Below are 13,255 nucleotides of genomic sequence, written 5' to 3'. Positions count from 1 at the left end.
GATCACACATGGTAGTGATCACACACTGACCCTGTAGGTGGTAGTCATCACACACTGACCCTGTAGGTGGTAGTCATCACACACTGACCCTGTAGGTGGTAGTCAACACACTGACCCTGTAGGTGGTAGTCATCACACACTGACCCTGTAGGCGGTAGTCATCACACACTGACCCTGTAGGTGGTAGTCATCACACACTGACCCTGTAGGTGGTAGTCATCACACACTGACCCTGTAGGTGGTAGTCATCACACACTGACCTTGTAGGTGGTAGTCATCACACACTGACCCTGTAGGTGGTAGTCATCACACAATGACCCTGTAGGTGGTAGGCATCACACACTGACCCTGTAGGTGGTAGGCATCACACACTGACCCTGTAGATGGTAGTCATCACACACTGACCCTGTAGATGGTAGTCATCACACACTGACCCTGTAGGTGGTAGTCATCACACACTGACCCTGTAGGTGGTAGTCATCACACACTGACCCTGTAGATGGTAGTCATCACACACTGACCCTGTAGATGGTAGTCATCACACACTGACCCTGTAGATGGTAGTCATCACACACTGACCCTGTAGATGGTAGTCATCACACACTAACCCTGTAGGTGGTAGTCATCACACACTGACCCTGTAGGTGGTAGTTTACCTGGAGTTTACCTGGAGAGAGTTTCGGGGGTCAACGCCCCCGCGGCCCGGTCTGTGACCAGGCCTCCTGGTGGATCAGCGCCTGATCAACCAGGCTGTTGCTGCTGGCTGCACGCAAACCAACGTACGAGCCACAGCCCGGCTGATCAGGAACTGACTTTAGGTGCTTGTCCAGTGCCAGCTTGAAGACTCCCAGGGGTCTGTTGGTAATCCCCCTTATGTGTGCTGGGAGGCAGTTGAACAGTCTCGGGCCCCTGACACTTATTGTATGGTCTCTTAACGTGCTAGTGACACCCCTGCTTTTCATTTGGGGGATGGTGCATCGTCTGCCAAGTCTTTTGCTTTCGTAGTGAGTGATTTTCGTGTGCAAGTTCGGTACTAGTCCCTCTAGGATTTTCCAGGTGTATATAATCATGTATCATCACACACCGACCCTGTAGGTGGTAGTCATCACACACTGACCCTGTAGGTGGTAGTCATCACTCACTGACCCTGTAGGTGGTAGTCATCACACACACTGACCCTGTAGGTGGTAGTCATCACACACTGACCCTGTAGGTGGTAGTCAACACACTGACCCTGTAGGTGGTAGTCATCACACACTGACCCTGTAGGCGGTAGTCATCTCACACTGACCCTGTAGGTGGTAGTCAACACACTGACCCTGTAGGTGGTAGTCATCACACACTTACCCTGTAGGTGGCAGTCAACACACTGACCCTGTAGGTGGTAGTCATCACACACTGGCCCTGTAGGTGGTAGTCATCACACACTGACCCTGTAGGTGGTAGTCATCACACTGACCCTGTAGGTGGTAGTCATCACACACTAACCCTGTAGGTGGTTGTCATCACACACTGACCCTGTAGGTGGTAGTCATCACACTGACCCTGTAGGTGGTAGTCATCACACACTGACCCTGTAGGTGGTAGTCATCACACACTGACCCTGTAGGTGGTAGTCATCACACACTGACCCTGTAGGTGGTAGTCATCACACACTGACCCTGTAGGTGGTAGTCAACACACACTGACCCTGTAGGTGGTAGTCATCACACACTGGCCCTGTAAGTGGCAGTCATCACACACTGACCCTGTAGGTGGTAGTCATCACACTGACCCTGTAGGTGGTAGTCATCACACACTGACCCTGTAGGTGGTAGTCATCACACACTGACCCTGTAGGTGGTAGTCATCACACACTGACCCTGTAGGTGGTAGTCAACACACACTGACCCTGTAGGTGGTAGTCATCACACACTGGCCCTGTAAGTGGCAGTCATCACACACTGACCCTGTAGGCGGTAGTCATCACACACTGACCCTGTAGGTGGTAGTCAACACACACTGACCCTGTAGGTGGTAGTCATCACACACTGACCCTGTAGGTGGTAGTCATCACACACTGGCCCTGTAGGTGGTAGTCATCGCACACTGACCCTGTAGGTGGTAGTCATCACACACTGACCCTGTAGGTGATACTCATTACACACTGACCCTGTAGGTGGTAGTCATCACACACTGACCCTGTAGGTGGTAGTCAACACACACTGACCCTGTAGGTGGTAGTCATCACACACTGACCCTGTAGGTGGTACTCATTACACACTGACCCTGTAGGTGGTAGTCATCACACACTGACCCTGTAGGTGGTAGTCATCACACACTGACCCTGTAGATGGTAGTCATCACACACTGACCCTGTAGGTGGTAATCACACTGATCGTGTGGGTGGTAGTCATCACACTAATCGTGTGGGTGGTAGTCATCACACACTGATCGTGTGGATGGTAGTCATCACACACTGATCGTGTGGGTGGTAGTCACAACACACTGATCGTGTGGGTGGTAGTCATCACATTGATCGTGTGGGTGGTAGTCATCACACACTGATCGTGTGGGTGGTAGTCATCACACACTGACCTTGTAGGTGGTAGTCATCACACACTGATCGTGTGGGTTGCAGTCACCACACACTGATCGTGTGGATGGTAGTCACCACACTGATCGTGTGGGTGGTAGTCATCACACACTGATCGTGAGGGTGGTAGTCACCACACACTAATCGTGTGGATGGTAGTCACCACACTGATCGTGTGAATGGCAGTCATCACACTGATCGTGTGGATGGTAGTCATCACACTGATCGTGTGGGTGGTAGTCATCACACTGATCGTGTGGGTGGTAGTCACCACACTGATCGTGTGGGTGATAGCCACCACGCACTGATCGTGTGGATGGTAGTCACCACACACTGACCGTGTGGGTGGTAGTCATCACACACTCATCGTGTGGGTGGTAGTCATCACACACTGACCTTGTAGGTGGTAGTCATCACACACTGATCGTGTGGGTTGCAGTCACCATACACTGATCGTGTGGATGGTAGTCACCACACTGATCGTGTGGGTGGTAGTCATCACACACTGATCGTGTGGGTGGTAGTCACCACACATTGATCATGTGGACAGTAGTCACCACACTGATCGTGTGGATGGTAGTCATCACACTGATCGTGTGGATGGTAGTCATCACACTGATCGTGTGGGTGGTAGTCATCACACTGATCGGGTGGGTGGTAGTCACCACACTGATCGTGTGGGTGGTAATCATCACACTGATCGTGTGTATGGTAGTCACCACACACTGATCGTGTGGATGGTAGACACCACACACTGATCGTGTGGGTGGTAGTCATCACACACTGATCGTGTGGGTGGTAGACACCACACACTGATCGTGTGTGTGGTAGTCACCACACACTGATCGTGTGGATGGTAGACACCACACACTGATCGTGTGTGTGGTAGTCACCACACACTGATCGTGTGGATGGTAGACACCACACACTGATCGTGTGTGTGGTAGTCACCACACACTGATCGTGTGGGTGGTAGTCACCACACACTGATCGTGTGTGTGGTAGTCACCACACACTGATCGTGTGGATGGTAGACACCACACACTGATCGTGTGTGTGGTAGTCACCACACACTGATCGTGTGGATGGTAGACACCACACACTGATCGTGTGGATGGTAGTCACCACACACTGATCGTGTGGATGGTAGTCACCACACACTGATCGTGTGGATGGTAGACACCACACACTGATCGTGTGGATGGTAGACACCACACACTGATCGTGTGGATGGTAGTCACCACACACTGATCGTGTGGATGGTAGACACCACACACTGATCGTGTGGATGGTAGTCACCACACACTGATCGTGTGGATGGTAGTCACCACACACTGATCGTGTGGATGGTAGTCACCACACACTGATCGTGTGGATGGTAGACACCACACACTGATCGTGTGGATGGTAGTCACCACACACTGATCGTGTGGATGGTAGTCACCACACACTGATCGTGTGGATGGTAGTCACCACACACTGATCGTGTGGATGGTAGACACCACACACTGATCGTGTGGATAGTAGTCACCACACACTGATCGTGTGGATGGTAGACACCACACACTGATCGTGTGTGTGGTAGTCACCACACACTGATCGTGTGGATGGTAGACACCACACACTGATCGTGTGGGTGGTAGTCATCACACACTGATCGTGTGGGTGGTAGTCATCACACACTGATCGTGTGGGTGGTAGTCATCACACACTGATCGTGTGGGTGGTAGTCGTCACACACTGATCGTGAGGGTGGTAGTCATCACACAGATCATGTGGGTGGTACTCATCACACACTGATCGTGTGGGGGGTAGTCATCACACACTGATCGTGTGGGTGGTAGTCACCACACACTGATCGTGTGGGTGGTAGTCATCACACACTGATCGTGTGGGTGGTAGTCATCACACACTGATCGTGTGAGTGGTAGTCGTCACACACTGATCGTGCGGGTGGTAGTCATCACACACTGATCATGTGGGTGGTAGTCATCACACACTGATCGTGTGGGTGGTAGTCATCACACACTGATCGTGTGGGGGTAGTCATCACAAACTGATCGTGTGGGTGGTAGTCATCACACTGATCGTGTGGGTGGTAGTCATCACACACTGATCGTGTGGGTGGTAGTCATCACACACTGATCGTGTGGGTAGTAGTCATCATACGCTGATCGTGTGGGTGGTAGTCATCACCCACTGATCGTGTGGGTGGTAGTCACCACACACTGATCGTGTGGGTGGTAGTCATCACACACTGATCGTGTGGGTGGTAGTCGTCACACACTGATCGTGAGGGTGGTAGTCATCACACACTGATCATGTGGGTGGTACTCATCACACACTGATCGTGTGGGTGATAGTCATCACACACTGATCGTGTGGGGGGTAGTCATCACACACTGATCGTGTGGGTGGTAGTCATCACACTGATCGTGTGGGTGGTAGTCATCACACACTGATCGTGTGGGGGGTAGTCATCACACACTGATCGTGTGGGTGGTAGTCACCACACACTGACCGTGTGGGTGGTAGTCATCACACACTGATCGTGTGGGTGGTAGTCATCACACACTGATCGTGTGGGTGGTAGTCGTCACACACTGATCGTGCGGGTGGTAGTCATCACACACTGATCATGTGGGTGGTAGTCATCACACACTGATCGTGTGGGTGGTAGTCATCACACACTGATCGTGTGGGGGTAGTCATCACAAACTGATCGTGTGGGTGGTAGTCATCACACTGATCGTGTGGGTGGTAGTCATCACACACTGATCGTGTGGGTGGTAGTCATCACACACTGATTGTGTGGGTAGTAGTCATCACACGCTGATCGTGTGGGTGGTAGTCATCACCCACTGATCGTGTGGGTGGTAGTCACCACACACTGATCGTGTGGGTGGTAGTCATCACACACTGATCGTGTGGGTGGTAGTCATCACACACTGATCGTGTGGGTGGTAGTCATCACACACTGATCGTGTGGGTGGTAGTCATCACACACTGATGGTGTGGGCGGTAGTCACCACACTGATCGTGTGGATGGTAGTCATCACACTGATCGTGTGGGTGGTAGTCATCACACACTGATCGTGTGGGTGGTAGTCATCACACTGATCGTGTGGGTGGTAGTCATCACACACTGACCGTGTGGTAGTCACCACACACTGATGGTGTGGGTGGTAGTCATCACACACTGGTGTGTTTACCTGGAGAGAGTTCCGGGGGTCAACGCCTCCGCGGCCCGGTCTGTGACCAGGCCTCCTGGTGGATCAGAGCCTGATCAACCAGGCTGTTACTGCTGGCTGCACGCAAACCAACGTACGAGCCACAACCCGGCTGGTCAGGAACCGACTTTAGGTGCTTGTCCAGTGCCAGCTTGAAGACTGCCAGGGGTCTGTTGGTAATCCCCCTTATGTATGCTGGGAGGCAGTTGAACAGTCTCGGGCCCCTGACACTTATTGTATGGTCTCTTAACGTGCTAGTGACACCCCTGCTTTTCATTGGGGGGATGTTGCATCGTCTGCCAAGTCTTTTGCTTTCGTAGTGAGTGATTTTCGTGTGCAAGTTCGGTACTAGTCCCTCTAGGATTTTCCAGGTGTATATAATCATGTATCTCTCCCGCCTGCGTTCCAGGGAATACAGGTTCAGGAACCTCAAGCGCTCCCAGTAATTGAGGTGTTTTATATCCGTTATGCGCGCCGTGAAGGTTCTCTGTACATTTTCTAGGTCAGCAATTTCACCTGCCTTGAAAGGTGCAGTTAGTGTGCAGCAATATTCCAGCCTAGATAGAACAAGTGACCTGAAGAGTGTCATCATTGGCTTGGCCTCCCTAGTTTTGAAGGTTCTTATTATCCATCCTGTCATTTTTCTAGCAGATGCGATTGATACAATGTTATGGTCCTTGAAGGTGAGATCCTCCGACATGATCACTCCCAGGTCTTTGACGTTGGTGTTTCGCTCTATTTTGTGGCCAGAATTTGTTTTGTACTCTGATGAAGATTTAATTTCCTCGTGTTTACCATATCTGAGTAATTGAAATTTCTCATCGTTGAACTTCATATTGTTTTCTGCAGCCCACTGAAAGATTTGGTTGATGTCTGCCTGGAGCCTTGCAGTGTCTGCAATGGAAGACACTGTCATGCAGATTCGGGTGTCATCTGCAAAGGAAGACACGGTGCTGTGGCTGACATCCTTGTCTATGTCAGATATGAGGATGAGGAACAAGATGGGAGCGAGTACTGTGCCTTGTGGAACAGAGCTTTTCACCGTAGCTGCCTCGGACTTGACTCTGTTGACGACTACTCTCTGTGTTTTGTTAGTGAGGAAATTATAGATCCATCGACCGACTTTTCCTGTTATTCCTTTAGCACGCATTTTGTGCGCTATTACGCCATGGTCACACTTGTCGAAGGCTTTTGCAAAGTCTGTATATATTACATCTGCATTCTTTTTGTCTTCTAGTGCATCTAGGACCTTGTCGTAGTGATCCAATAGTTGAGACAGACAGGAGCGACCTGTTCTAAACCCATGTTGCCCTGGGTTGTGTAACTGATGGGTTTCTAGATGGGTGGTGATCTTGCTTCTTAGGACCCTTTCAAAGATTTTTATGTTATGGGATGTTAGTGCTATCGGTCTGTAGTTCTTTGCTGTTGCTTTACTGCCCCCTTTGTGGAGTGGGGCTATGTCTGTTGTTTTTAGTAACTGTGGGACGACCCCCGTGTCTATGCTCCCTCTCCATAGGATGGAAAAGGCTCGTGATAGGGGCTTCTTGCAGTTCTTGATGAACATGGAGTTCCATGAGTCTGGACCTGGGGCAGAGTGCATGGGCATGTCATTTATCGCCTGTTCGAAGTCATTTGGCGTCAGGATAACATCGGATAGGCTTGTGTTAACCAAATTTTGTGGCTCTCTCATAAAAAATTAATTTTGATCTTCGACTCTCAGTCTGGTTAGCGGCTTGCTAAAAACTGAGTCATATTGGGACTTGAGTAGCTCACTCATTTCCTTGCTGTCATCTGTGTAGGACCCATCTTGTTTAAGTAGAGGCCCAATACTGGACGTTGTTCTCGACTTTGATTTGGCATATGAGAAGAAATACTTTGGGTTTCTTTCGATTTCATTTATGGCTTTTAGTTCTTCCCGCGATTCCTGACTCCTATAAGATTTCTTTAGCTTGAGTTCGATACTTGCTATTTCTCTGACCAGTGTCTCCCTACGCATTTCAGATATATTGACCTCTTTTAGCCGCTCTGTTATTCTTTTCCGTCGCCTGTAAAAGGAGCGCCTGCCTCTTTCTATTTTACATCTACTCCTCCTTTTTCTTAGAGGAATAAGCCTTGTGCATACATCGAGTGCCACCAAGTTAATCTGTTTTAGGCATAAGTTGGGGTCTGTGTTGCTTAGTATATCTTCCCAGCTTATATCGGTTAGGACTTGGTTTACTTAGTCCCACTTTATGTTTTTGTTATTGAAGTTGAATTTGGTGAATGCTCCCTCGTGACTAATCTCATTATGTCGGTCTGGGGCTCCACGCATACATGTCTGAACCTCAATTATGTTGTGATCTGAGTATATTGTTTTTGATATGGTGACATTTCTTATCAGATCATCATTGTTAGTGAAGATGAGGTCTAGTGTATTCTCCAGTCTAGTAGGCTCTATTATTTGCTGGTTTAAATTGAATTTTGTGCAGAGATTTAAAAGCTCGTGTGAGTGTGAGTTTTCATCAGAGCTGCCTAATGGTGTTATTACTGCACAATATTATTTGCTATATTCCTCCATTTTAGGTGCCTTAAGTTGAAATCCCCCAGGAGCAAGATGTTGGGTGCAGGAGCTGGAAGATTTTCCAGACAGTGGTCAATTTTTAACAGCTGTTCCTGGAATTGCTGGGATGTTGCATCCGGAGGCTTGTAGACTACCACAATGACTAGGTTTTGGTTCTCGACCTTTACTGCTAAAACTTCCACTACATCATCTGAGGCATTAAGCAGTTCTGTGCAAACAAGTGACTCTGCAATGTACAGGCCAACCCTCCCCCCCTTTTGCCTGTTCACTCTGTCACATCTGTATAGGTTGTAACCTGGGATCCATATTTCGTTGTCCAAGTGATCCTTTATGTGGGTCTCAGTGAAAGCCGCGAACATTGCCTTTGCCTCTGCAAGCAGTCCACGGATGAAAGGTATTTTGTTGTTTGTTGCTGGCTTTAGACCCTGTATATTTGCAAAGAAGAATGTCATCGGACTGGTGGTATTGTTGGTACTGGGGGGGGATTTTTTTTCTGGCATTAGTATCTGTATCTGCTGGTTTGGAGTGGAGGCCATCGACTGTGGTTCCACTCCAGGAATGACTGGATTTGGTGTACAATTTCTGCCATTTCCTGCCAGTTTTTTTCCTTCCTGGCACTAAAAAACCTCTCCCTCTTGAGTGGCTGTGGCTACCCAGGTTTTCCCATGGCCTGGATGTTTTGTATCTTTTTGTCCCCTTTAGATGGTGTGCCTGGCAATTTAAGTTATAGCACAGTCTTTCCTGTACTGAAGAGGTACACATTTCGGGGTGAAAAAGCTTACAGGGAGTTTGCATTTTCCTGTTGTCATATGGGCACGGCATTTTCTAGGGTGGTCATAGTTGCACGTCCCGTCTGTTTTTCCAGATTTCCCATGTCTGCAGATACCAAGTGCATAGTATGTGCACAGGCTTGGTTTCCGTTTGCCTTGGGTTTCTGTGACTGTATTCCCTGTTGGTGCATGTTTCCCTGTCTTATTCCTATCCTCCCTAGCACCAACAATGGAGCTCCCACCAGTTGTTTTTGGTAATATATCCTCACTATTGCTAGTGGAGTCCTCTTGTTTGCTATTTCCTGTGGTATTTCTAGTTTGCAATATTGGTTTTATCTTATCTTTGACTACACTTGTTTCCCCACTACGGCTACTGTCCCCTATGAGGTCATTTATATGTATTCCTTCCTGCGTATAATTCCCGACTACCTGGACAAAATCTCCAGCTTCACCATTACTGTCTCCCAGGACAGCACCTCCAGCTTCACCATTACTGTCTCCCAGGACAGCACCTCCAGCTTCGCCATTACTGTCTCCCAGGACAGCACCTCCAGCTTCACCATTTCTGTCTCCCAGGACAGCACCTCCAGTTTCACCATTACTGGGTGGTAGTCACCACACTGATCGTGTGGGTGGTAGTCATCACACTGATCGTGTGGGTGGTATTCATCACACTGATCGTGTGGGTGGTAGTCATCACACTGATCGTGTGGGTGGTAGTCATCACACTGATCGTGTGGGTGGTAGTCATCACACTGATCGTGTGGGTGGTAGTCATCACACTGATCGTGTGGGTGGTAGTCATCACACTGATCGTGTGGGTGGTAGCCATCACACTGATCGTGTGGGTGGTAGTCATCACACTGATCGTGTGGGTGGTAGTCATCACACTGATCGTGTGGGTGGTAGCCATCACACTGATCGTGTGGGTGGTAGTCATCACACTGATCGTGTGGGTGGTAATCATCACACTGATCGTGTGGGTGGTAGTCATCACACTGATCGTGTGGGTGGTAGTCATCACACTGATCGTGTGGGTGGTAGTCATCACACTGATCGTGTGGGTGGTAGTCATCACACTGATCGTGTGGGTGGTAGTCATCACACTGATCGTGTGGGTGGTAGCCATCACACTGATCGTGTGGGTGGTAGTCATCACACTGATCGTGTGGGTGGTAGCCATCACACTGATCGTGTGGGTGGTAGTCATCGCGCGCATAACGGAGATAAAACACCTCAATTACTGGGAGCGCTTGAGGTTTCTAAACCTGTATTCCCTGGAACGCAGGAGGGAGAGATACATGATTATATACACCTGGAAAATCCTAGAGGGACTAGTACCGAACTTGCACACGAAAATCACTCACTACGAAAGCAAAAGACTTGGCAGACGATGCACCATCCCCCCAATGAAAAGCAGGGGTGTCACTAGCACGTTAAGAGACCATACAATAAGTGTCAGGGGCCCGAGACTGTTCAACTGCCTCCCAGCACACATAAGGGGGATTACCAACAAACCCCTGGCAGTCTTCAAGCTGGCACTGGACAAGCACCTAAAGTCAGTTCCTGATCAGCCGGGCTGTGGCTCGTACGTTGGTTTGCGTGCAGCCAGCAGCAACAGCCTGGTTGATCAGGCGCTGATCCACCAGGAGGCCTGGTCACAGACCGGGCCGCGGGGGCGTTGACCCCCGAAACTCTCTCCAGGTAAACACTGATCGTGTGGGTGGTAGTCATCACACTGATCGTGTGGGTGGTAGCCATCACACTGATTGTGTGGGTGGTAGCCATCACACTGATTGTGTGGGTGGTAGCCATCACACTGATTGTGTGGGTGGTAGCCATCACACTGATTGTGTGGGTGGTAGCCATCACACTGATCGTGTGGGTGGTAGCCATCACACTGATTGTGTGGGTGGTAGTCATCACACTGATCGTGTGGGTGGTAGCCATCACACTGATTGTGTGGGTGGTAGTCATCACACTGATCGTGTGGGTGGTAGCCATCACACTGATCGTGTGGGTGGTAGTCATCACACTGATCGTGTGGGTGGTAGTCATCACACTGATCGTGTGGGTGGTAGTCATCACACTGATCGTGTGGGTGGTAGTCATCACACTGATCGTGTGGGTGGTAGCCATCACACTGATCGTGTGGGTGGTAGTCATCACACTGATCGTGTGGGTGGTAGTCATCACACTGATCGTGTGGGTGGTAGTCATCACACTGATCGTGTGGGTGGTAGTCATCACACTGATCGTGTGGGTGGTAGTCATCACACTGATTGTGTGGGTGGTAGTCATCACACTGATCGTGTGGGTGGTAGTCATCACACTGATCGTGTGGGTGGTAGTCATCACACTGATCGTGTGGGTGGTAGTCATCACACTGATCGTGTGGGTGGTAGTCATCACACTGATCGTGTGGGTGGTAGCCATCACACTGATCGTGTGGGTGGTAGTCATCACACTGATCGTGTGGGTGGTAGTCATCACACTGATTGTGTGGGTGGTAGTCATCACACTGATCGTGTGGGTGGTAGCCATCACACTGATCGTGTGGGTGGTAGTCATCACACTGATCGTGTGGGTGGTAGTCATCACACTGATTGTGTGGGTGGTAGTCATCACACTGATCGTGTGGGTGGTAGCCATCACACTGATTGTGTGGGTGGTAGTCATCACACTGATCGTGTGGGTGGTAGCCATCACACTGATCGTGTGGGTGGTAGTCATCACACTGATCGTGTGGGTGGTAGTCATCACACTGATCGTGTGGGTGGTAGTCATCACACTGATCGTGTGGGTGGTAGTCATCACACTGATCGTGTGGGTGGTAGCCATCACACTGATCGTGTGGGTGGTAGTCATCACACTGATCGTGTGGGTGGTAGTCATCACACTGATCGTGTGGGTGGTAGTCATCACACTGATCGTGTGGGTGGTAGTCATCACACTGATCGTGTGGGTGGTAGTCATCACACTGATTGTGTGGGTGGTAGTCATCACACTGATCGTGTGGGTGGTAGTCATCACACTGATCGTGTGGGTGGTAGTCATCACACTGATCGTGTGGGTGGTAGTCATCACACTGATCGTGTGGGTGGTAGTCATCACACTGATCGTGTGGGTGGTAGCCATCACACTGATCGTGTGGGTGGTAGTCATCACACTGATCGTGTGGGTGGTAGTCATCACACTGATTGTGTGGGTGGTAGTCATCACACTGATCGTGTGGGTGGTAGCCATCACACTGATCGTGTGGGTGGTAGTCATCACACTGATCGTGTGGGTGGTAGTCATCACACTGATCGTGTGGGTGGTAGTCATCACACTGATCGTGTGGGTGGTAGTCATCACACTGATCGTGTGGGTTGTAGTCATCACACTGATTGTGTGGGTGGTAGCCATCACACTGATTGTGTGGGTGGTAGCCATCACACTGATTATGTGGGTGGTAGCCATCACACTGATCGTGTGGGTGGTAGCCATCACACTGATTGTGTGGGTGGTAGTCATCACACTGATCGTGTGGGTGGTAGCCATCACACTGATTGTGTGGGTGGTAGCCATCACACTGATCGTGTGGGTGGTAGTCATCACACTGATTGTGTGGGTGGTAGCCATCACACTGATCGTGTGGGTGGTAGTCATCACACTGATCGTGTGGGTGGTAGCCATCACACTGATCGTGTGGGTGGTAGTCATCACACTGATTGTGTGGGTGGTAGCTATCACACTGATTGTGTGGGTGGTAGCCATCACACTGATTGTGTGGGTGGTAGTCATCACACTGATCGTGTGGGTGGTAGTCATCACACTGATCGTGTGGGTGGTAGCCATCACACTGATTGTGTGGGTGGTAGTCATCACACTGATCGTGTGGGTGGTAGCCATCACACTGATCGTGTGGGTGGTAGTCATCACACTGATCGTGTGGGTGGTAGCCATCACACTGATTGTGTGGGTGGTAGTCATCACACTGATCGTGTGGGTGGTAGCCATCACACTGATCGTGTGGGTGGTAGTCATCACACTGATCGTGTGGGTGGTAGCCATCACACTGATTGTGTGGGTGGTAGCCATCACACTGATCGTGTGGGTGGTAGCCATCACACTGATC

This window comes from Cherax quadricarinatus, chromosome 71 (genome assembly GCF_038502225.1).
Source record: "Cherax quadricarinatus isolate ZL_2023a chromosome 71, ASM3850222v1, whole genome shotgun sequence".
NCBI classification, from domain to species: domain Eukaryota; kingdom Metazoa; phylum Arthropoda; class Malacostraca; order Decapoda; family Parastacidae; genus Cherax; species Cherax quadricarinatus.
This window is presented reverse-complemented; position numbering follows the sequence as displayed.